Source organism: Macaca nemestrina, chromosome 4, assembly GCF_043159975.1.
Source record: "Macaca nemestrina isolate mMacNem1 chromosome 4, mMacNem.hap1, whole genome shotgun sequence".
Lineage (NCBI taxonomy): Eukaryota > Metazoa > Chordata > Mammalia > Primates > Cercopithecidae > Macaca > Macaca nemestrina.
In genome coordinates, this window is record NC_092128.1 from 91227216 (window position 1) to 91253427 (window position 26212).

Consider the following 26212-nt stretch of genomic DNA (forward strand, 5'->3'; position numbering starts at 1 on the left):
CTTGTACATACCCTGGACAACAGTATTTAGGATAAATTATCCCACAAACAGTATAACCAGAGGAAGCAACACTGGAGATGGGCTTGAATCCAAACTTAATTGAAGACCTTCAAAGTGCTAGGCCTTCTGGGTTTTAAGATAACTAGGCAAAAGAAAAGAAAAAAATGGAATGAAATGAAAAACAAAAAAATACGGTTGTTGTCCTCCATGATTTTACCACATATCCATGATAATAACCAAGATGGCCACAAAAACTGAGTAGCAGAATCTCACAAAATTGATCAGAGTGAATCTGATCTGTGCCTCTGTGTGGATGGGGACGGTTTCAGACAGAATCTCTCTTTCACATAGTGGCCAGATTCAGTGCTCTCTCATCTCTGAAACTTGGTCCCCCAAACTTGGAAAAAATTATTTAGAAGATAGAATATCAAGGCAAAAAGTGTACCTTGATTATGTAAAGAAACTCATGCAAAAGTGAAATTTGCATGAAGAAGCAAGGTTGAATTAACCGGATTGCCCAAGGTTGACAACATTCAGCACCAGCAAAGAGAGTTATATCAACCTAAACAAGAAACCGTCTTTTGTTGGAGGCAACATTCAGATTTGGTGAAGCACTATAGGCTGGAAACTACATATTTGCTAAATTTTTGTGTTGTGTCAAAAACCCCAAAACAATTCTTGGTACTCACACAATGACTATCAGAAAAACAACAGTAGACAGGAACCAGATCTGACATTGAAGGATATCTGACAACCTTCCCAGTCAAAATATTTACAATGCTTCAAACAAAATAGAAATAGAAATAGAAATAGAAATGAAACATAAAATGATACAATATAATGTTATAAATATAAACATAAATGATAAATATAAACAAAAAAGGGAAACAATGTCAACACGGCTGACACTCTGCTTGTAAAATACAGAAACAGATTTTTTTTTTGTCAGGAGATGAAATTATCTACTTTAAAACCTAGATGACAAGCAGATGGAAAAATAATTCTCTTTTTAATCACCGACTAGCTGACTTATAGCCAGAAGGATATGGTAATGTCAGTTGACAACAGAGTCACCCACTAAAAACATACAACTCACTACGCAATAATGACTTTGCAGAGGAAGTGAAATTACAGACATAAGAAATTAGGTCAAAACTTTCTTTTCTAACACCACCAGAAACCTTAAACTACTCTCTAGATAAAATCAACTAAAATGCTAAACAAATATATATGAATAGTTTAAATTTTAAGTGTATCACTGCGTTGAAAACAAACAAAAGGATTTGTGGAACTTCCCCATTACTGCACAGAAAATTTAGGAGATAAGCCAGTGCCAAAGTCACCTCTGAGGGTTTCTGCCCAACCCTGAACACCTAAGTTTCCTCCAGTGACTGCACAGTATCCAGGGAACAGGTGATAATACTGAGCACTTACTCAAAAAAATGGGAAATCTAATAGGATTTTCTGCCAGCCGTATAAAGATGAAGAAGCAAAACCTGATTGTCTAGGAGGAGATGGCAAGGAAATTTGCTTGTCTCAAGCCTTGTCATAGAGGAAGGTGGGGTAGGGATGGAGAGAAAAGGGAGAATTCATAACCACAAAATTGCCCTCATAGAGATTTACAGTCTGAATTTACAGCACCTCTGTTGTCTGTCAACTCTCCAGTAGAGAATAAAATTTAAAGAATTGGATTTAAATGCCAAGATGACTGGCAGACACAAATAAAAATCTAGGATAGAAATTAGTAAACTGAAGAATACATTCCAACAAATTTTCCAACATGTAGCCCGGAAAAAAACCTGTGAAATTAAAAATAGGTTAAGATGATACATCTAGTCAGGGCTCCAAAAGAAATCATAAAGGAAACTGAGATAAAGCAAAACTAGAATAAATAAAGGCTAAGAATTTCTCAGAAATGTTGAAACACACTAGTCATGGGAATGAAAAATGGCAACTATAAATTCAAAATCCAAATGCAGTTCCAAAAATCAATAAATGTAACCAAACAAATATAAAATTTCTATATGGGTTTAAAAAAAACTATGAGGGTTTTTTAATTAAAAAATTAAAATGAAAAAACAACAATAAACTAATAAGAAAAGACTTAAGGAGAAAAAGAAAAGCTTAGGCAAATAGGAACATAATAAAATAATAGAACCAATAAGACATATTAGTGATTAGTATACATTTAAAATAATTCTTCATTTAAAGTAAATTTTGTAATATTAAATTCAGTATTTTTAAAACCCTGTTTTGTTTGTAAGAGTCTCATTATCATAAAGAAATGAAAGACAACATTAGAAGAGTGAAAAAGATGTATCAGATAAATACTAAATGGAAGAAAGCTGGAATACCTATATTAAAACCAGACAAAATAAACATAAAGGCAAAAAAATTAAAGATAAAGATGATCACTAAAAAACTAAAAATTGAATTTGAAAAAGAAAAATTGCAATTCTTAATGTTTATATGCATAGTAACATTACTTTAAAATGAAGGGCAGGGGGTGGAATTCCAAATGACTGATTAACCACAAAGAACGACCAAAATGGTGAGTAGATAACCATACATCAAATAGAGCTTCTAAGACAGAACACCAGAATTCATCAGGAAAGTGACAGGGAACAACTGAGGCATAGAAAGAGAGGAAACAAAACTGCCAGCCTGGCTGGGATTGGTTCAAAGCTAGGAGACTCTCTATTGTAGGGAAAAGTAAACTAAGATATCCCCAGTTGTTCATATTTTCACCATGGACCCCTGCAATCTTAGCCACAAGAGAGTTTCTTTGCCCTTACAGACCCTGATACTGGTACAGGAGATGTCTGGAGTCCACATAGTGACATTATTCCAGAGAAAGGGTTTGTGCTGAATCTCACACATGCCCTGAGACCCAAGCAGTTGCAGCACATGGCCATTTTGAGAGCCCAGTCCCCACCAGCTATATCCTCCTCTGGAGCCCAACAGCCCCTGAATCTCCACATTTCTGAAGCTCCACTTCCATCCCCCAACATCCATTCAGAGCACTGTAGCATTGCACCACCAGATGCACCCAGCAATGTGGCTGAGTCTCAAGGACTCTAACCTAGGCAGTGTCCTATACCCTGGGGAACAGGCAGTGCAGCACACTAGGAAAGCTGCCCCCAGGACAAAAGAAGCCAAGCTTATTCTGCTTACAGCCTAAGAATTAACTGCCTAAAGAAGGAGATTACCATTTATAACAACCTCACTTCCTCCAGCAGCAAGGCTACTGCACTCCTGTATGTACCTTCAGAGGGCCTGGGACGGGTCTGCCCAGGCACTGGGTCTAAGAACAAGCCTGTGTCAGTGCCACTGGTGCCCACATGCATTGTCTGGGGTCCCAAGGATTGATCTACTCAACCTGCTCTGGCTGACCTATGCATGCCACCAGGGGGCCTAATGACAGGTCCACCCCACCCACCACTGCCACTGTTGAACATGTGTGCCATCCAGGGATCTGAGGAAAGACCAGCCCCACCCATTTCCACTGCCACAAGTACCTACATGCACTATCAGGGGGCCTGAGAACTGAACCGCCACGCCAACCATTGCCACTGCTAGCACCCCCTACATGCCACTCAGGGGCCTGAGGATTGGACTGCCATTACTGTTGCCACCGCTGATGTCAACAGGGGCCCAAGAACCCACCTGTTCACTCACTCAGTCCAGCCACCACTGCCACCCAACAAGTCACCTGTAGGCCAAAAGGATCTGCCTGCCTAGACCCTTAATCACCATGCCTGCAAACATCTCCCAGGGGCCTGAGAAAAAGCATGCCTGATGTCCTTGTCCAAGTGAAGCCTTGCCACAGCCTCCACTAACAACTAAAGTCTAAACCACTAAGTCACAGACACCACTGACACTGATTACAGCTAAAGAAATCATACAGAGACTACACTGCTGCACTCATCCAGAATCAAAGCCAAAGTACCCTACCCAACCACTATAGATACATCTATAGGAAAATGTCTTTTCCTATGAAAGTCAATGCATAACATTAGAAGAAGCAACAGTTACACCAGATATGCAGATATCAATGTAAGGAACAAGAAACATGATAAAGCAAGGAAATGTGACATGTTGCCAAAGAAACACAATTCTCCAGTAACTGATCCCAACAAAAAGAAAATCTATGAATGGCCTTATAAATAATCAAAAATAATTAAAGAAATTTGATGGAATACTAGAGAATACAGATAATGCAAATAAATAAGAAAAACACTTCATGATCTAGAGAAGAAGTTTAACAAGGAACAGATGAGAGAACCAAATAGAAATCCTTGAACTAAAGAATTCAATAAATGAAAGAAAAAATACAACTGAGAGCTTCAACACCAGATCAAGCAGAAGAAAGAAAGAATTTTTGTTCATTTTTTTTTTTTTAATTTTTAGATGGAGTCTCACTCTGTGGCCAGGCTGGAGTGCCGTGGTGTGATCTCGGCTCACTGCAACATCTGCCTCCCGGGTTCAAGCAGTTCTCCTGCCTCAGCCTCCCAAGTAGCTGAGACTACAGGTGTGCACCACCATGCCCAGATAATTTTTTTTTATTTTTAGTAGAGACTGGATTTTACCATGTTGGCCCAGATGGTCTTGACCTCTTGAACTTGTGATCCACCCACCTTGGCCTCCCAAAGTGCTGGGATTACAGGTGTGAGCCACCGTGCCTGGCCAGAATAAAGAATTTTTAAATTTGAAGACAGGTCTTTTGAAATAACCCAGTCAGAAACAAACAAAGAGAAAAGAATTTAAAACAATGAAGAAAGTCTGTGTGACATGTGGGATACCATAAAGCAATCAAATATTCAAATGTTGGGTATTTAAGAAGGGGAAGAGAATATAAAAAACATAAAAAGCCCATTTAATCAAATAATTGCTGGACAAATCCCAAGTTTAGCAAGAAATTTAAACATCCAGATACAGGAAGCTCAGAGATCCTGAAATAAACATAAATCAAAGGTCTTCTTCAAGGTACATTATAGCCAAATTGTCAAAAGTCAAAGAAAAAGGAACAATTCTAAAAACAGTAACAGAAAAGCATCTAGTCACTTGTAAGGGAACTCTCATCAGACTAAGCACATTTTTTGGCAGAAACCTTTCAGCCAGGTGAGAATAGACTGATATATTCAAATAACTGAAAGACAAAAAAAAAAAGTCAGCCAAGAATAATATACCCAGCAAACTTATTATCTATAAATGAAGGAAAAAGAAAGTGAAAGACAAGCAAAAGCTGAAGGAATGTATCACCATTAGACTAGTCCTACATTAAAAGCCTAAGGGAGTACTACACCTAGATGCAAAAGGACGCTACCTACCATGATCAAAACACACAAAACTATGAAACCCAATGGTAGAGAAAACACACAAAAAAGAAAGAGGACACAAATGTTAAGACTATAGAAACCATCAAACCACAATGACAAACAATAAGAGACAAAGAAAGGAACAAAGAATATACAAAACAATTAGGAATTAATTAATAAAAAGACAGTAATAAGCTCTCACATATGAATAATAATCTTCATGGTGAATGAATTAAATTTTCCACTTAAAAAATATAGGCTGGTTGAATGAATTAAAAAACATGATCCAACTATATGCTGCCTGTAGGAAACTTATCTGTAAAGGCACATATAGACTGAAAGTAAAGAGATAGAAAAGGATATTCCATGCAAATGCAAGCCAAAAGTGAGCAGGAGAAGCTATATTTTTTTTTTTTTTTTTTTTTTTTTTTGAGACGGAGTCTCGCTCTGTCGCCCAGGCTGGAGTGCAGTGGTGCGATCTCGGCTCACTGCAAGCTCCGCCTCCCGGGTTCACGCCATTCTCCTGCCTCAGCCTCCCGAGTAGCTGGGACTACAGGCGCCCGCCCCTGCGCCCGGCTAATTTTTTCTATTTTTAGTAGAGACGGGGTTTCACCATGGTCTCGATCTCCTGACCTTGTGATCCGCCCACCTCGGCCTCCCAAAGTGCTGGGATTACAGGCGTGAGCCACTACGCCCGGCCAGGAGAAGCTATATTTATGTCATATAAAAGAAACTTTAAGTCAAAAACAATAAATAGAGACAAAGAATTGTTATATCCTCTTGCTGAATTAATCTCTTTATCATTATATAAATAATACAGAGATACATATAATGATAAAGCAATTATTTCAGCAAGAGGATATAACAATTCAAAATATATATGCACCCAACATTGATGCACCCAGATATATAAAGTAAACATTATATCTAAAGGAAGAAATAGACTACAATACACTCCTAGTAGGGGACTTCAACACACTACTCACAGCACTAGGAAGATTATGTAGACATAAAATTAACAAAGAAATATTGAATTTAAACTGTACTTTAAACCATATGGACCTAACACATTTACAGAACATTTTACCTGTTAGCCACAGAATAAACATTCTTCTCATCAGCACATAGAACATTACCCAGGATGGACCATATATTAGACCACAAAACAAGCCCCAGCAAATTTTTAAAAACCAAAATTATATCAAGATTATTTTCAGACAACAATGGAATAAAACTATAAAGCAATTACAACAATTTTCATCTGTTTTGTTTACTGCTGTAGTCCCAGAATCTAAAGTAATGCTTACTACAATGTTGATGCTGAATATTTATTGATCTAATAAGTAAGTGATGTTAAATTTACTTTTATTTGACAAATTATCTAAGATATTTTTACTTAGATGACATTTTAGAACTATATGTTTAAATCAAAATACCCCTTAAATTGTAATGGAGGTTTGTTAAACTTAAAAATCAATTTCTTTAGAAATGACATCCTTATTCCAAACTTTGTGAATCCTATTATCTCCAAGTATTTGAGTTTTTATATGTCAAAGTATTTTATATATACATATATATAACTACAGGAAAATTATACATAGCATAATATATATAAGTAATGTATATATTACTATAGGAAAATTATTTGTAAAGACACATATGGAAAGCAAAGACATGAAAAAGGTATAAAATAAATTGTGTGTGTATATATATTTATAAATATGTGTATAAAAATATACTTTATATACAAATAAACCATATATACCTTAGACTGGAGATAGATATGCATATCTACAGGCCCTGTGCAAGTCTGAAATCCAGCCCTGCTGGGGGCCTGCAGCCCCTTTCTTTTAGCCAATTTCTCCCTTTTGGAATGGGAGTATTCACCTAATGCCTGTATCCCCATTGTATCTTAGGAATAACTAACTTGTTTTTTATTTTACAGGTCGGGGAGGCTAGCCTATTCTCAGATGAGACTTTGGACTTTTAAGTTAATACCTGAAATGAGTTAAGACTTTTGGGGACTGCTGGGAAGGCATGATTGTGTTTTGAAATGTGAGAAAGACATGAGATTTGAGAGGGGCCAGGAGAAAAACAATATGAGTTGGATCTGTGTCCCCACCCAAATCTCATGGGGAATTGTAATCTCCAATGTTGGAGGTGGGGCCTGGTGGGAAGTAATGGAATTCCGAGGGCAGTTTCTCATGGTTTAACACCATCCCCCCTTGGGACTGTATAGTGAGTGAATTATCACAAGATTTGGTTTTTTTAAATTGTGTGACACCTTCCCCATCTCTCTCTTCTTCTGCTCCAGCCAAGTAAAATGTGCCTGTTTTCCCTTTGTTTTTTGCCATGATTGTAAGTTTCTTTAGGTTTCCCCAGAAGCAGAAGATGCTGCACTTCCTGTACAGCCTGCAGAACCATGAACCAATTAAACCTCTTTTTTAAATATATAAATTTACCTGTCTCAGGTATTTCTTTATAGCAGTGTGAGAACAGACTAATATAACCACCTCTGTATAAATTTAGAGTTGTCTCTTCTTCTAAGATGGGGTGCAACTAGTGAGGATTCATGGCCTGGCCATGGCCATCTTCCAAGAAGACTTCATCACCAAACCTGCTCTTAATTAATTCCACCTGGTTTTGGGATGTTATCTCTATTGCATTTTAACGTCTGCAAAAATATCCTTTGGCATTAACATTTAATGACATCATCTTCACATATATAGGACAAAGCCTCTTTCATTATTGTGTGTGATTTTCTAATACACTGTTATATTCATATAATCTGGAAGTTTATTAGGAGACAACAAGAAATAAAAGATTTTAGACTAAGAGAGAAACCTTCAAAGAAAATATCCCATAACTTGTGACATGATTTTTAACTCCCATCCCTATTAAGTTACAAAATAGCCAAATTTTTTGAATATTAAAAGTACTGCTTTTAATACACAAAAATTTGAATGTGTCCCCTGAAATTGATGACATAGCAGACTTACACCTAACTCACCTGATAAATCAGCTTGCTAATGAATAACAGGCAGTTTGGAAAGGTGGCTGCTTTTAGATCTATCTTTATTCCTTCAGTTTATCAAAACAAAAGATGCATGAATGCTTACCTCTCCCATGAACCAGATTACATAGCAGCATTAGCTAAGATACCTAATGTTATAGAGAATCATGAAATATGGGTGGCCATAGAACCCAAAGAAAATATATATATTATTTCTAATATATAAAATAAAAATACAATGCGTATGTTAGACTTTTCTTCACAGGAATATAACTTCTACTCAGGATTATACTGAAGATAAAATGTACATGTTAATGCCACTTTTTGTCTTATTACTGTCAGGAGACATCAGAGGATTCATATTTTGCTAGAAACTCACCCCAGATGTTTTAGTTACTAATCCTCTTATTGCAACATATCGAGCACACTTTGAATAAGTAATCATAATTCAAAATTTGAAATCAATAAAATAAAAACTCTTTTCAGCGAAAAAGCTTTCACTCACTTTTTTGAATGAACATTATGTGAAGTAGACTATCAGCCTTAAGGGCTGAGGCTTTTGTTTGTTTCATTTAGTGTGGATTTCTCAGTGCTTAGCCCCACAGCCTGGCAGTTTGTCAATGCTCAATTAGTATTTGTTGAACGAATGAATTTGGATAATGATCATAATGCTTATTTATTTCTTAAAGTAAAAGCATGCAGCTGAGTAAACTAAATACTCCCATCTGATCAAATAATCAATCAATATTTCAGAATCTACTTTAATAATAGTCATTATTTAAGGAACACCAACTATGTGCTAGGCACTAAAGTAAATCAACACATTTAATTCTTACAATTCTATTTGAAGGACAACTGATATTTTGCCCATCTTATCACTGAGAAACTCATTGACAATTGCCTTTCTAAAGGTCATAGGGTAATTGTAGAGACAGAATTTGGTTTCATGCTTGCCTAACAACAAAGGCTTCTTCACTTTACTACCTTAACTTATGACCATTTCTCTTAACCCGAACCAGGTTTTCTCACTCCTTTATAACCAATGCCCTCACTTGATAAACAAATATCTCTTGAATTACTTGATTATACATTAAATACCATGATTGAAAGCAAGTCAAAGCAAAGAGGAATAAACTTCAGTGTTTTCATGCTTTAACACCTATACCCCTAGATTCTGATGCCTCACCACCCTTCTTTTCCCAACCCTATCTCACCACATTGAGAAACAGTCCTAAATGATACTTTTTATTAAGCTTTTGTGCGGTTGGTTTATACTGATACATATGTAATTGCCTATTCTTAGGTTCATTATATGAAATTTATTTTTAAGTAATCTGTACATTGAAGACTTCTCAGATAATTTCGTGGAGTTTCTTAGCAGTTCTTAAGTTGTAAACACAGCATGATTCCAATGAAATAGTTGAAAGGGAGTTCATTGAGTGTGCTCTAAACTTATTCCTGAACCTGAAAAATGTTCTCAATATCAAGACTCTCAAGTGGTAAATTTGTTAAATAACTACATTGAATAAATTATCAAAGGACAATTTTTATTTCTAAATCTTGGCAATGGTAACTTCTACAGAACTGCCTGCTTATGCTGAAGCAGAAGTGAGAACTTAAGCAGTGTTCACTGCCCTAAAGAAAATTATTGCACTTAATGTTGGTGGAAGGCATAAAGGGAAGGCATGGTTGGTAGTAAATTGTACTTACGAAGTTTTTTAAAGCAGAAATTATTATCTTTCTAAATTCAAAACATATACCTTTAAAACTGAGAAATCTTAGGGTTTCAAAAGATACCATTTCCATGGTCCTGGGCAATAGTATACTAAATTATTACTAGAACTAACATTTAGTAAACACTTAACACAGGCCAGGTACAGTGCTAAATATTTTACAATTATTATTCCATGTGAAACTCACAGCAACCCTATGAAGAAGATACTGTTAGTCCCGTCATCTGGTAGTTGAAAAAGCCAAGGCTTAGAGAGGTTAAGGAATTTACCCAAAGTCATATTGATAGAAAGTGGCCAAGGCTGATTCAAAAAGATTGGTGTGACTTCAGAGCTTAAATTCTAATAAAGCTATGTTTTCCTGGATTTAGTATTCTTCACATGGAAAAGTGAAAATTTTTAGAGAGATTATCTGTAATGTTAATTCCTGCTATAATGGTCTCTGAATCGATCTCTCTCCACATTTTTCTGGGTGACTCAGCCATTTGATACATCCAATTAACCTAATTCTTTCTTATTAGAGTGGATGAGGGGTGGGAGAAGGAGCATGCCTTCAAAATCAGTAATCATTTTTAAATGAATAAGTTAACATTTAAAAATGTAAGTTCAATTTCTTCAGGATCACAGAATAATTAACAGTTTATAGGGGTTTCAACTCATTTGTTCTGAGTCTTAGCCCTTTATTTTATTATTTCAACAAGGTATATTGGGAAGGTATAAAGCATACCAAATATAAATAATTGAAACATGAACTATTCCTATATTCAGGTAACATAATCTTTTAGGCCTTCTCTGAGCATAAGCAATTAAATATATTTTCTTTTCAATAATATATGCCATCTGAACTATAAAACAATTACCCAGAGATTTCCTGGAGTAGCTCAGACCCTATCTTATCACTGCCTTTCAGTTTTGGTGCTAAAGGATTTGGCTTCACTCATTCTTGCAAATGAAATTTCTCCTTCCCAGGTGTTCTGGTCTGAATTGTGTTTCCCCAAAATGTATATGTTAAAGGCCTGATCTTTCAGTATGTGACTATACTTGGAGGTAGGCGCTTTGGAAATGTGATTAAGTTATAATGATGCTGTTAATGTGGGCTCTAATTCAATCTGACTAGTGTCCTTATAAGAAGAGAAAATTTAACACACAGACACCCTGGAGTGCACACATACAGAAGAAAGACCATGTGAGGACACAGTGAAGATGGCCATCTGCCAGCAAACGAAAGAGGTCTTAGAAGAAACAACACTGCCAAAAATTTGATCCTGGACTTCCAGCCTCCAAAACTGTGAGAAAATAAATTCCTGTTGTTTAAGCCCCAGTCTATGGTCCTTTGTTATGGTAGCCCTAGCAACTACAGCACAGGATTTTTTCTCCAATAAGGCTACTTCTCCAACATAAGACATGTGGTACTATTGACTCTGCTTATATCACCCCTTCCTCACCCCAACTCAAACCACCTTACAAATCCCAACTCATCTGCAGTTGACCTTTCCAATTTCTGTCATTAAGATAAGCCAATGTGCATTGCATAAAGATACAAATAAATCAATTAACACTCAATGTACACCTAAAACAAAAGTAATTTTGGCCTTGTCCAGATATGGTAATAACTTCAAGAATGAAAGCTGTATTAGTATTTTACAAGATTTTTGTGCTTAAAATGTTGATACAGTGCAATTATTTCATTACATTAGAAGTTTGTGTGCTGATACTTTGACAGAGGACATAGCTATCTGTAGACAATCCAGAAATGTATAGCACTGAGCATATAGAAATGGAAATAAATAACTAGATTCCTGCTCCAAGATGGCCAACTAGATGCAGCCAGGAGGAACATCTCCCACCAAGGGACTGGAACATTGGGAAGACTGGCACACTCCTAGCAGAGCTTCAGAGGGAAGGCATTGAGAGGAAATGGAGGGAAGACACAGAGGCTGGGCTGAAGGGGAAGGAAGTTGGGAACCCTGCACAGGGATATTGTGCACGGGAACTCATTCCTAACCCACAGTGACTCCTGCGGAGGAGGACAGGCAAGGAGCAATCAACTCTCACCACAGGCCTCTGGAATCTTGGCAGGAGGAGACCCCCTGACCACAGAGAAGTGGTAGGGGCACAACTCCAGCCAGTGCAGAGCCCAGAGGATTTGATGCAGAAACATCTGCAGTGGAACATGACCAGAGATGCCCATTGCCCTAGGCTTGACTTGCTCCTATGCCAGATTTTAGCGCTAGGGGAACTGTAGGAGGACCTGAACTCTGCAGGGAGATCTTGCCCATGAGATGGTGCTAGTCTGACCTGAGCACTCCTTGGTCTGCTGGCTTCTCCTGGGGCCCCAGTCTGGTCACACCTACTTGAAGTGCAACCCCCAGGTATCTCTGAGGGCCTGCATCATAGCTCCTGCATTAGTGGACCACACCTGACTATCAGAGTGCTGCAACAGAGGGACCCCCACTGACATGCACCAGCCTGCCCATGCCCTCCCCACACTGCAGCCTCCCCTATGCCACATTGCTTGCAGGCACTTGCCCAGGCCACCTCCCCAATACGCTTTGCCAGCATCTATATGCCTAGTCAGACCTTCCCCTCCCTTCCCCACCAGCTCACATGTGTGCCTGTATCCTGCCATGTCACTGCTGCCAACATCAGTGCACCCCACCGTACCACTCCCTGATGCTCTGCCATTGTCATTGGAGCCCGGGGAGTCATGGAGCCCACCAGTCCTGTTCCTGCCAGCACCTCACCCTTGTGCCAATATTACCACTTGAGTGAAACTAGGCACGGAGAGCAGCAGACCCTCCCTGCCCCGAACATGCACAGACAGTGCACACAGACCTGCTCCTCCAGTGTCCTGCTCCCATGCCAACACCTCCACCAGTGTGACTGCACGTATAGTTGCCAATAAGTGGGCCCCTGTCCCAACAAGCTGTGCTGGTTCTGCCACTACTGTGAACACTTGCACAAAGGCAGGCACCTTGGCACCCAGTAGCACCCTGCCAGAGCTGATGAGCATACACCTCATCATGCTGCCACTGCTGCTGACACATGCAAATGAGGACAGATCCTACTGCCACTGACCTATGAAGTGCTTTGACTGGCAGCACCCATCGATGTGTGACCAGAAGTCTGGGAGCACCTCAGCCCCTCCAGTGCAGCAGACCCCTAACCTTGAGGAGCCAGAGAACAAAGCCAGGTCCCAATAATAGTTCACTAGAGTTACAGCATGCAGTCCAGGAGTCCTTAGCTGAGACTTGGTCCCTTAAAGTCTTCTAGTAATGAAGGCAGTTGACTGAACCCACCTCATACCACAATCAAACCCCGAGGGTCATCAAATAGGATAATAGAAGTAAAAAATCCCAAACAAAGAACAACAACTTCAAAGATTTAAGGAACATCAGCCCACAAAGATGAGGAAAAAACACTATTAGAACTCTGACAACTCAAAAAACCAGAGTGCCTTCTTTCCTCCAAATGACCACACTACCTCTCCCACAAGAGTTCTGACCTGAGCTGAGATGACTAAAATAGCAGAAATAAAATTTCAGAATATGGATAGAAATAAAGATCATAAATATTCAAGAGAACATTGAAGCCCAATCTAAAGAATTAGGAATCACAATAAAACAATACAGGAGCTGACAGACAAAATAGCTAGCACAGAAAAGAACACAACCAACCTGATTGATAGAGCTGAAAAACACACTACAAAAGTTGTATAATGCAATCATAAGTTTAACAGCAGAGTAGACCAAGCTGAGGAAAGAATTTCAGAACTTGAAGACTGGCTTTCTGAAGGAAGACAGCCAGACAAGAATAAAGAAAATATAATGAAAGGGAAAAAACAAAACCTCCAAGAAATATGGGATTATGTAAAGAAACTGAATGTATGATTCATTGGTGTCCCTGAAAGAGATGAGAGGAATGGAAACAACTTAGAAAACATACTTCAGGATATCATCCATGAGAATTTCCCCAACAGAGCTAGAAAGGACAACATTCAAATTCAGGAAATTCAGGGAATCTCACGAAAGACTTCAAAAGAAGATCATCCCCAAGACACATAATTATCAGATTCCCCAAGGTTGAAATGAAAGCAAAAATGTTAAAGGCAGCTAAAGAGAAAGGACAGGTTACTTACAAAGGGAAGCCCATCAGACTAACACTAGACCTCTCAGCAGAAACCCTACAAGCCAGAAAATATTGGAGGCCAATATTCAGCATTCATAAAGAAAAGAAGTTTCAACCAATAATTTCATATCTGACCAAAATAAGCTTCATAAGCAAAGGAGAAATAAGATACTTTAAAGACAAGCAAGAACTGAGATAAATAATTACCACCAGATCTGCCTAACTAGAGCTCCTGAAAGAAGTGCTAAATATGAGAGAAGGAGGGGAAGACTGTTATCAGCTACTGCAAACACAAACTTAAGGACACAGACCAGTGACACTATAAAGCAACTACACAAACAAGTCAGCATAATAAACAGCTAATATGACAGCATTAAATCCACACATGTCAATATTAACCTTGAATGTAAATGGGCTAAATGCTCCAATTAAAAAGCAGAGTGGCACCTTGATAAAGAAGCAAAACCCAATGGTATGCTGTCTTCAAGAGACTGATTTCTAATGCAATTATACCCATAGGTCCAAAATAAAGGGATGGAGAAATATCTACTAAGTAAATAGAAAACAGTAAAAAAGCAGACATTGGAATCCTAATTTCAGACAAAACAGACTTCAAACCAACAAAGGTCAAAAAAGACAAAGAAGGGTATTACCTAATGGTAAAGGATGCAATTCAACAAGAAGACTTAAATATCCTAAATACATATGAACCCAGCACAGGAGAACTCAGAATCATAAAGCAAGTTCTTAGACCTTCAAAGAGACTTAGACTCTCATTCAACTATAGTGGGGGACTTCAACACCACACTGACAATATTAGACAGATCACAGAGTCCAAAAATTAACAAAGATATTCAGGAGCTGAACTCAACACTAGACCAAATGGATCTGACAGACATCTACAGAACTCTCCACCCCAAAACAACAAAATATACATTCTTCTCATCTGCCAATGGCACTCTAAAATCAACCACACAATCAGACATAAAATAATCCTCAGCAAATGCAAAAGAACCAAAACCTTACCAACCACTCTCTCAGACCACAGCACAATAAAAATAGAATTTACAACTAAAAGAAAACCTAGAAGAAATGGATAATTTCCTGGACACTTACACTCTCTCAAGACTAAACCAGGAAGAAGTCGAATCCCTGAATAGACCAATAGCAGGCTCTGAAATTGAGACAATAATTAAGAGCATACCAACCAAAAAAAAGTCCAGGACCAGACGGATTCACAGCCAAATTCTACCAGAGGTACAAGGAGGAGCTGGTACCATTCCTACTGAAACTATTCCAATCAATAGAAAAAGAAGGAATCCTCCCTAACTCATTTTATGAGGCCAACATCATCCTGATACCAAAGCCTGGCAGAGACACAACAAAAAAAGAGAATTTTAGACCTATATCCCTGATGAACATCGATGCAAAAATCCTCAATAAAATACTGGCAAACTGAATCCAGCAGCACATCAAAAAGCTTATCCACCAAGATCAAGTGGGCTTCATCCCTGGGATGCAAGGCTGGTTCAACATATGCAAATCAATAAACGTAATCCAGCATATAAACAGAACCAAAGACAAAAACCACATGATTATCTCAATAGATGCAGAAAAGGACAAAATTCAACAGCCCTTCATGCTAACAACTCTCAATAAATTCGGTATTGATTGAATGTATCTCAAAATAATAAGAGCTATTTATGACAAACCCACAGCCAATATCATACTGAATGGGCAAAAACTGGAAGCATTCCCTTTGAAAACTGGCACAAGACAGGGATGCCCTCTCTCACCAAGCCTATTTAACATACTGTTGGAAGTTCTGGCTAGGGCAATCAGGCAAGAGAAAGAAATAAAGGGTATTCAGTTAGGAAAAGAAGAAGTCAAACTGTCCCTGTTTGCAGATGACATGATTGTATATTTAGAAAACTCCATCATCTCAGCCCAAAATCTCCTTAAGCTGATAAGCAACTTCAGCAAAGCCTCAGGATACAAAATCAATGTGCAAAAATCACAAGCATTCTTATGCACCAGTAACAGACAAACAGAGAGCCAAATCATGAATGAACTTCCATTCACAATTGCTTCAAAGAGAATAAAATACCTAGGAATCCAACTTACAAGGGATGTAAAGGACCTCTTCAAGGAGAACTACAAACCACTGCTGCTCAGTGAAATAAAAGAGGACACAAAAAAATGGAAGAACATACCATGCTCATGGATAGGAAGAATCAATATCATGAAAATGACCATACTGCCCAAGGTAATTTATAGATTCAATGCCATCCCCATTAAGCTACCAATGACTTTCTTCACAGAATTGGAACAAACTGCTTTAAAGTTCATATGGAACCAAAAAGACCCTGCACTGCCAAGACAATCCTAAGCCAAAAGAACAAAGCTGGAGGCATCACGCTACCTGACTTCAAACTATACTATAAGGCTACAGTAACCAAAACAGCATGGTACTGGTACCAAAACAGAGATATAGACCAATGGAACAGAACGGAGCCCTCAGAAATAATACCACACATCTACAGTCATCTGATCTTTGACAAACCTGACAAAAACAGGAAATGGGGAAAGGATTCCCTATTTAATAAATGGTGCTGGGAAAATTGGCTAGCCATAAGTAGAAAGCTGAAACTGGATCCTTTCCTTACTCCTTATACGAAAATTAATTCAAGATGGATTAGAGACTTAAATGTTAGACCTAATACCATAAAAACCCTAGAAGAAAACCTAGGTAATACCATTCAGGACACAGGCATGGGCAAGGACTTCATGTCTAAAACACCAAAAGCAATGACAACAAAAGCCAAAATTGACAAATGGGATCTAATTAAACTAAAGAGCTTCTGCACAGCAAAAGAAACTACCATCAGAGTGAACAGGCAACTACAGAATGGGAGAAAAATTTTGCAATCTACTCATCTGACAAAGGACTAATATCCAGAACCTACAAAGAACTCAAACAAATTTACAAGAAAAAAACAAACAACCCCATCAAAAAGTGGGCAAAGGATATGAACAGACACTTCTCAAAAGAAGACATTCATACAGCCAACAGACCCATGAAAAAATGCTCATCATCACTTGCCATCAGAGAAATGCAAATCAAAACCACAATGAGATACCATCTCATACCAGTTAGAAGGGCAATCATTAAAAAATCAGGAAACAACAGGTGCTGGAGAGGATGTGGAGAAATAGGAACACTTTTACACTGTTGGTGGGACTGTAAACTAGTTCAACCACTGTGGAAAACAGTGTGGCGATTCCTCAAGGATCTGGAATTAGAAATACCATTTGACCCAGCCATCCCATTACTGGGTATATACGCAAAGGATTATAAATCATGCTGCTATAAAGACACATGCACATGTATGTTTATTGCAGCGCTATTCACAATAGCAAAGACTTGGAATCAACCCAAATGTCCATCAGTGACAGACTGGATTAAGAAAATGTGGCACATATACACCATGGAAAACTATGCAGCCATAAAAATGGATGAGTTAATGTCCTTTGTAGGGACATGGATGCAGCTGGAAACCATCATTCTCAGCAAACTATCACAAGAACAGAAAACCAAACACCGCATGTTCTCACTCATAGGTGGAAACTAAACAATGAGATCACCTGGACACAGGAAGGGGAACATCACACTTCCTGTGTTCAGGTAGGGAGGGGAGAGGGGAGAGGGAGAGCATTAGGAGATATACCTAAAGTAAATGATGAGTTAATGGGTGCAGCAACACCAACATGGCACATGTATACATATGTAACAAACCTGCACGTTGTGCACATGTACCCTAGAACTTAAAGTATAATAATAAAAAATAAAAAGAATTTACAACTAAAGAAAATTGATCAAAATCATACAATTACATGGAAATTTAAAAATAACCCTACTCCTGAATGACCTTTGAGTAAATAATGAGATTAGGGCAGAAATGAAGTTCTTTGAAACTAATGAGAACAAAGATACAACCTACCAGAATCTCTGGGACATGGCTAAGGCAGTGTTAAGAGGGAAATTTATAGCACTAAACATCCACATCAAAAAGTTAGAAAGATCTCAATTTAGCAACCTAACATCACAACTGAAAGAACTAGAGAGGCAAGAGCAAACATATCCCAAAGCCAGCAGAAGACAAGAAATAACCAAAATCAGAATTGAACTGAAGGTGACTGGGACATGAAAAACTATTGAAAAAATCAATGAAGCCAGAAGCTGATTTTTTGGGGGGAAAAAAAAGTATAAGATAGATATACCACTAATTAGACTAATAAATGAGAAAAGAGAGATAGAAATAAACACAATCAAAAATGACAAAGGAGATATTACCACTGACTCCACAGAAATACAAATAATCATCAGAGACTATTATGAACACCTCTACACACAGAAACTAGAAAATCTAGAAGAAATGGATAAATTCCTACACAAATACACCCTCCCAAGACTGAACGAGGAAGAAATAAAATCCCTGAGCAGACCAATAATGAGTTCCAAAATTAAATTAGTAATAGCCTACCAAACATAAAAAGCCCTAGATCAGATAGATTCACAGCTGAACTCTACCAGATTTACAAAGAAGAGCTGGTACCATTCCTACTGAAACTATTCCAAAAAATTGAGAAGGAGAAACTCCTCCCTAACTCATTCTATGAGGCCTACCAAAACCTGTCAGTGACACAACAGAAAAAGAAAGCTTCAGGCTAATATCCTCGATGAACATAGATGCAAAAATACTAGCAAACCAAATCCAGCAGCACATAAAAAAGCTAATCCACTATGATCAACTAGGCTTTATCCCTGGGATGCAAGGTTGGTTGAACATATGTGAAACAATAAACACGATTCATGACATAAACAGAACCAAATACAAGAACCACATGATCATTTCAATAGACACATTAAAGGCCTTTAACAAAATTCAACAACCCTTCATGTTAAAAAAAAAAAATACCAAAAAACTAGGTATTGAAGAAACATACCTCAAAATAATAAGAGCCATCTGTGACAAATCCATACCTAACGTCATCATGCTGAATGGGCAAAAGCTGGAAGCACTCTCTTTGAAAACCGAAATAAGACAAGGATACCCTTTCTCACCTTTTCTATTCAACATAGTATTGGAACTCCTACCCAGAGCAATCAGTCAAGAGAAGGAAATTAAGAAAGAGAGAAAGTTGAACTATCCCTGTTTGCATTGACATGATTTTATATCCAGAAAATCCTAGAGTACCAGTCCAAAAGCTCCTTCAGTAAACAATTTGCTAAACAACTTCAGTAAAAATTCAGGATATAAAATAAATGTGAAAAAAAAAAAAAAAAAACATTGGCCTTCCTATACACTAAAACACCCAAGCTGAGAGCCAAATCAGGAACAAACTCCTATTTACAAAGGCCACAAAAAGAATAAAATTCCTGAGAATACAGCTAACCAGGGAGGTAAATGATCTCCACAATGAGAATTACAAAACATTGGTCAAAGAAATCAGAGATGACACAAACAAATGGAAAAATATTCCATGCTCATATATAGGAAGAATCTATATTGTTAAAATGGCCATACTGCCCAAAGAAATTTATAGATTCATTGGTATTCCTATCAAGCTACCAATGACATTTTTCATTTACTGTTTTTTGACTTTTTAATGATAGCCCAGAATGACTGTAATAAATATACTTGTGTATCTTTATGATAGAATAACTTATATTTCCCTGGTGTATTCCTTTGGGTATATCCAAAGCAATATAAATCACAGGGAAAATGCATTTATCTCCTTTTGATGAGAATAAATATTAGAAAAATAATATATTTTTGGAAACATAATATTTGGAGACATAATATATGTCTCCAAAGTTAGGCTTGTACTTTGTTTCTCAATAATAGTCCAGAATGGCTATAATTAAAACTTATAAGTGGAAGGTAAATTATGAGAACACATGGACACATAGAGGGGAACAACCAAAACTGGGATCTACTTGAGGGTGGAAGGTGAGATGAGGAAGAGGATCAGAAGAAATACTGGGTACTAGGCTTATTACATGGGTGACAAAATATCTGTACATTAAACCTCCCATGACACGAGTTTACCTATATAACAAACCTGCACATATACCCCGAACCTAAAATAAAAGTTTTTAAAAAATGTTTAAGGAAATGTATTAAGAAATGCAATAAATAACCAGCATAAAAGGATAACTTTTCAAAAATAATTATTATTTATTTTTTTCATTCTACATTATTCTGTTTTCAAAAGGAAGCCAGATCGAGATGATCTGTTTATAGATTATTTCATATGGTTTGCTTATAGGAGCCCAGACTCCAACACCACCTTCACCTCACCTAAATCACTTAAATATAATGTGGCATAAGTCCCAAGCCAGGGCAAAAATCAGACGAATTCAGGAAAAAGGAGTAGATGGGTGATTGTCACTAACTTTCGAAGATTTTCTTTTTGAGACAAATCTCCCCCTGTTGCGCAGGCTGGAGTGCAGTGGTGCCATCTCGGCTCACTGCAACCTCCACCTCCTGGGGTCAAGAGATTCTCCTGCCTCAGCCTCCTGAGTAATGGGATTACAAGACCTACCACCACGACTGGCTAATTTTTGTATTTTTAGTAGAGACAAAGCTTCACCATATTGGCCAGGCTAGTCTCAAACTGCTGGCCTTAAGTGATCTGCCAGCCTTTGCACCGCGAAGTGCTGGGATTACAGGTGTGAGCCATGGTGCCCGGCCTCAAAGATAGCTTTAAATGCTCTCATATTAACGCTTCATGCTAACGTGTTTCTTATCCTCTCATTAGAGTAGTGGGCCTAACATTTATCATATGTTGATCATTCATGCAATTTATCAACCAATCTGGTATACTTCTGAGCATGAAACCAGGAGCTATTAATAATTATGCTAGAATGACACATGAAAGTTGGATTGATGCTAGGAAAATCAAGACCACTCTTCTATAACTAAAGGGCATATAGCACAATAACAATTTATATATTAGCAATGGCTAGAAATTTGGTTTTCAGCTCAGTTAAAAAAAAATAGAAAAAAAAATTTAATTATATATTACAAAGTGAAAAGTTGAACACATGGTGACTGTTTGGCAGTCAGCAATCACCACTATCAACAGTACATACGAATGCTGTGGCTATGTAAATATCTACAAGCAAAGAGTCATGGGGAAAAATGCATTCTTCTCCTTTTGATGAGAGTAAATATTGGAAAAACATATTATTTCTCCAAATTTATGCTTATACTTCCTAAAAAAGTTTATTTTAGTTATTATATTTGCGTTTTTACTGGCATAAGACCTGATATATATTTTTGTCTCCAAAAGGTTGAAGAGGAGTTGGGCAAGGAATCATAAATAGGAAAAATATTTCTCTAGATCAGCAGGCCGCTTATGGATAGTATTAACAGCACAAATCCAAGTTTTGTTTGTGTGTTTCAAGTATATGTTTAACTGAAGTTTTAGTTCTCATCTGTTTTGAGCCGTTTTTACACTGCCCAAGGAATGCACAAAACTCTTCACATACGGCACACAGTCCCCATTGGTAGTGTTTCACTGATTTGGCCTAAGGCTATCATTGGCTCCTCCTTTCTGCATGTTCTCCCTAACGACTTAGCATTCTTGACCCTCAGTGTTGCCTGCATCCTTCCCTGCTGCTCTGTTGGGATGATCAGCTCCTAAAAGTCAGAGGCTCTCTGCTGTTCAGCATTGTTTCTTTACCATCCAACATACATGCTTGAAATAGAATGAGTGCTCCATAAATTTTTGCCAAATGAACTAAAAGAAAGAAATCCATACTTCTTGGACATGTTTAAGAAGAATATCTTCAGATTTTCTTTTAGCATCTTTTTTTTTTTTTTTTAGACAGGATCTTGCCTTGCCGCCTGGGGTGGAGTGCAGTGGCGCGATCTTGACTCACTGCAAACTCTGCCTCCCAGGTTCAAGTGCTCCTCCTGCCTCAGCCTCCCAAGTAGCCGGGGTATACACGCCCAGCTAATTTTTGTATTTTTGGTAGAGACAGAGTTTCACCATGTTGTCCAGGCTGGTCTCTAACTCCTGACCTCAAGTGATCTGCCCACCTTGGCCTCCCAAAATGCTGGGATTACAGGTGTGAGCCACCGCATCTGGTCTCCTTTAGCATCTTAAATTATGGAGAAATGAAAAGGGCACCAAGAAAATAAATAAAAAGATGGGTTCAGTAAGAAAAGGGTACTGAAGTTTTGGTTTTGTTTGTTTTCTTCTTCTTCTTTTTTTTTAATCTTGCAAATAGAAGTCCACTATATAAATGCCTGCAGGTTGATGAAAGGTAGTGCCCAGTGAATATCGGCCAAACACTGAAAACGAATTTGGCTTAATTTGCAACAATAGGGCTAATGTAGGTTGAACACACCAAAGAAGAACACCATATCCACTGCAACAGTAATTAAGTAGTTCAACTAGGCAAGGCTGTGGCCTTTTTTACCTGCAGGGAAATTTAAATGAGAGTGTCAACTTAGATAAGTCAGGCTTGTACATGTCTCAGGCAATAGGGGAACCAAATGACCCCATAAAGTCTCTTCCAGCCCTTGGATTGATTATCCATTAAGAGTAAATTTGAAATCACAAACTGAACACTGAAAAATTATAAGTGACTTTTAACTACAATGTACATTTAGATTTTAATTGAGCCTTATTGAAATCATGGCTCTGGCTGGTAGAAGTATCTCAAAAAAATAAATTTTAAAAAGATTAGTAGAAAAACTATATGTATGGGCGTATTTAGCCCCAAACTGCCAGTCCAAGTTGGAATAATAGTATACAAATTAGTCTGTGGTATAACAAGCAAATGGTTGTAGACAGAACTGGTCAGTATTTTTAGACATAATCCCCAAGAGAATTAATTAAGCTTTTAAAAACATAATTGAACTAGGTATTTTTATAAACATACTAGAACATCTGATGCATGCACACTTGAATGTGCAAAATAGCTAATTATATACACTGTTTATCTCAGCAATAAAGGACAGATTCCTCTATTTGTGGCCCAGTGAAAAAATATTGTTGCTTCTTATCCTTTTGTTTTAGTCAACATTTTAATTGTTCAGTAGCAGTTATGGCATGAAACACCCAGGGGAAAAATAAAAGCTATAAAGCTCATGTTCATTAGATCTCACTTATAATTTTGGACTTGTTTTGAGAACTTCACAAACTATTTATGAATATGATATATAAAATTTTTTTAAGTGTTTTGAAAATGTAAAGGCTTTACCAAAAGAAACTCCTGAAATATTATTTCCCTTACTTAATAATTTAAAAGTGGGTGAAATACGAGAAGAGGTCTACATTTTCACTTTCTTATGAGAAGCCAGCCCTACTCATTTGCTAGACATTCACAACTACATATACACTTAGACTGAAGGTAGGATATAATTAATTCCTACATTTTTTAATGTATCCATTCCTTCTACTAGACTATGTACTTTTATGAAGAGGACTGTATCTCTATATTCAGTGTCTAGCACATAGTAGGTATTCATTAAAGGCCAAGAGGATATTGAAAAAATGATTAAACAAATCCCCTTAGAAATGAAGTACATCAAAGTACAAGTATTTTCAGTGCAATTCTCACTGACACTACTTCTTGAAAGGCCAAATGGTGAATGAGGTAAGATGGGGTCTGGCCTATGCAAAGAATGAGTCATTAAATGGCCTTGCAGATAAGGACAGAAGTGCAAGTTTTCAAAGGACTCCTTAGATCTTCCATCATGAAACAAGGTCACAGGAAGCAAGGGATAATTGATAACATCTAAAACCTAGAACATAGGGTTTGGGGGTAAGATGTGAGATAGCGGGTGATATGTTTGGATAAATAGAGTGTAAGAGAGAGTTCAGATAGTTCATACTTTAAAGAACTTATTAAACAAAACTAAAGAGTGAACAAAGAGAAGCTTAAGATACAATCAATATTATTGAGCAATAAAGTGATATAAATCTTATCTTTGTAGGTGGCCCAGAAAACAGATAGTCTTGAAGATTTAAAAAAAAAGGGAGAGAAAGACCATAACAAATTGCATTACTGGGGTTTTGAGAAATTGACCCAATGGAATAAAAATGAGGAGAAAATGTTGAAGTGAGGTTAATGAAATATTTTGGAGTTAGAGTTGAAAAGATATGATGACTGGTTAGATACAGAATGAGAGATAATTCAAGTTTGAATCAAACATTTTTGGTTTGGGAAACTAGATAGGTGGTGGTCTGTTAAAAATATGAGAAGTTCAACAGGTGTGATTTTAGGAGAGGATGGAAAAGGCACTTGGAATGTGAATCTGGAGCCAAAGAGAAGACTGGGAAAAAGGGACTGGGAAAAAAGACTGAGAAGTCATTAGTGTGGGGGGGAGGGGGTGTGAGTGTGTGTGTGTGTGTGTGTGTGTGTGTGTGTGTGTGTGGGCATTGGAAGTGGAAGCCATGGAGTGGATGCGACTTGAAGCCCTCCGTTTCTTTATCTGATTTGTAGGTACAAATATTCTTCTGCAGTAGGTGAGGCACGGAGATATTTGGTGGTAAGGAATGAATCAGGATGGCTTTTTTCCCCAAAGGTCCTCTGCTACCTACTAGATCTGGAGGTACATAACACAATAATGAAGAATTCAGAAAGTCACAATAAGGACAACTAAAGTACATTTAATCACAGCCCTGCCTTTGAAAATACCCACCTGGCAAGCATAATGCTATACGGTGACTTTACAAGAAGTAATCATTCAATTTATCCTTGTAACAGCCAGGAAATGAGTAAGTTGTTAAATACAAGTCACCTCTTTTTAAAAAAATCTCCTGCATAAATAGAACTCTACAGAAATATATACCACGCCAGAAAAACAGTTCAAAATTATTTTTCTCCCATGCTATTTTATATGCAGTTTTGATAGTAAGTTAAAAAGGTATATATAACAGTTCTGCATTTTTCATAAACTATGGAAAAGTATTCAGGCATTTGTTCATTCAAGCAATGTTTATTGAATTTCAGTGTTTATATGCAAAATATGGAAATCAGTGATAAACAAAATAGACAAAATCTCTATGTTTATAGCCAAGAATACAGTCTCATCATAATTAATTAAGAAGTAGATATTTAATTATAATAGGTGCTACAAACGAAAAAAGTAAGATGTAATTAAATATTTTACATGGGGATCTGACCTAGTCTAGGAGTCAGGTAAGACTTCCTTGAGGAAATGTCTTTTGAACTGAATTCTAAGGAATCCTTACAATTTATTGAGACAAGAACTGGACAAGAACTTATCAGACAGAGAGAATAGTTGTATGAAAGCACTGAGCTGGGAACAAGCACAATATCTTCCAGAAAATGAAAAATCCAAATGTGGTTGAAGCTCAGTGAAATGGAACAAGAGTGACCAAGGATAGGTTGCATTAGGGAGGAAAGTGTCAAATCCTGCAGGGTCCTGCAGGTCAGATTGAGGATTTGATCTTGAAGATGTACTGGTTATTATTCATGTTGTCTGCTCAGCTCTGTTATTCATGATGACCCCTGCAGAGTGAATTACCCAATCTCCTTGTTCTCCTGTTTCCAATTAGGTTCCAACAGGAGGCACTGACAGATCGGAGACTGGAGGAGTGATGAAACTCAAAAACTCAAGGTACTTCCGCTCCACTTCCTCCCTGTTTCACAGCAGTATCACTGGCGGTGGTTTGTCTCTCCACAATTACCACTGCTGCTGTGTGCTCCCTCCTCCTTGGGATAGCTCTCAATGATCTCTAGTAATAAAACTTGTTCCCCTTCTCCCTTCACCCTGAGGGTAGTAACAAATAACTTTCACTTCTGTCTTTATGTTCCTCAGCGTCTCCTATTGGTAACTGCAAACACATTGTAACGTGATTCTTTTATTATAATCTCTGTATTTGAACTTTTTGAGCTGAAGTCTGTTTCCTGTTGGGATCATAACTGACCTTCATAGTACGGCCAAAATCTATTTTTACTTTTCAGTTGATCACTC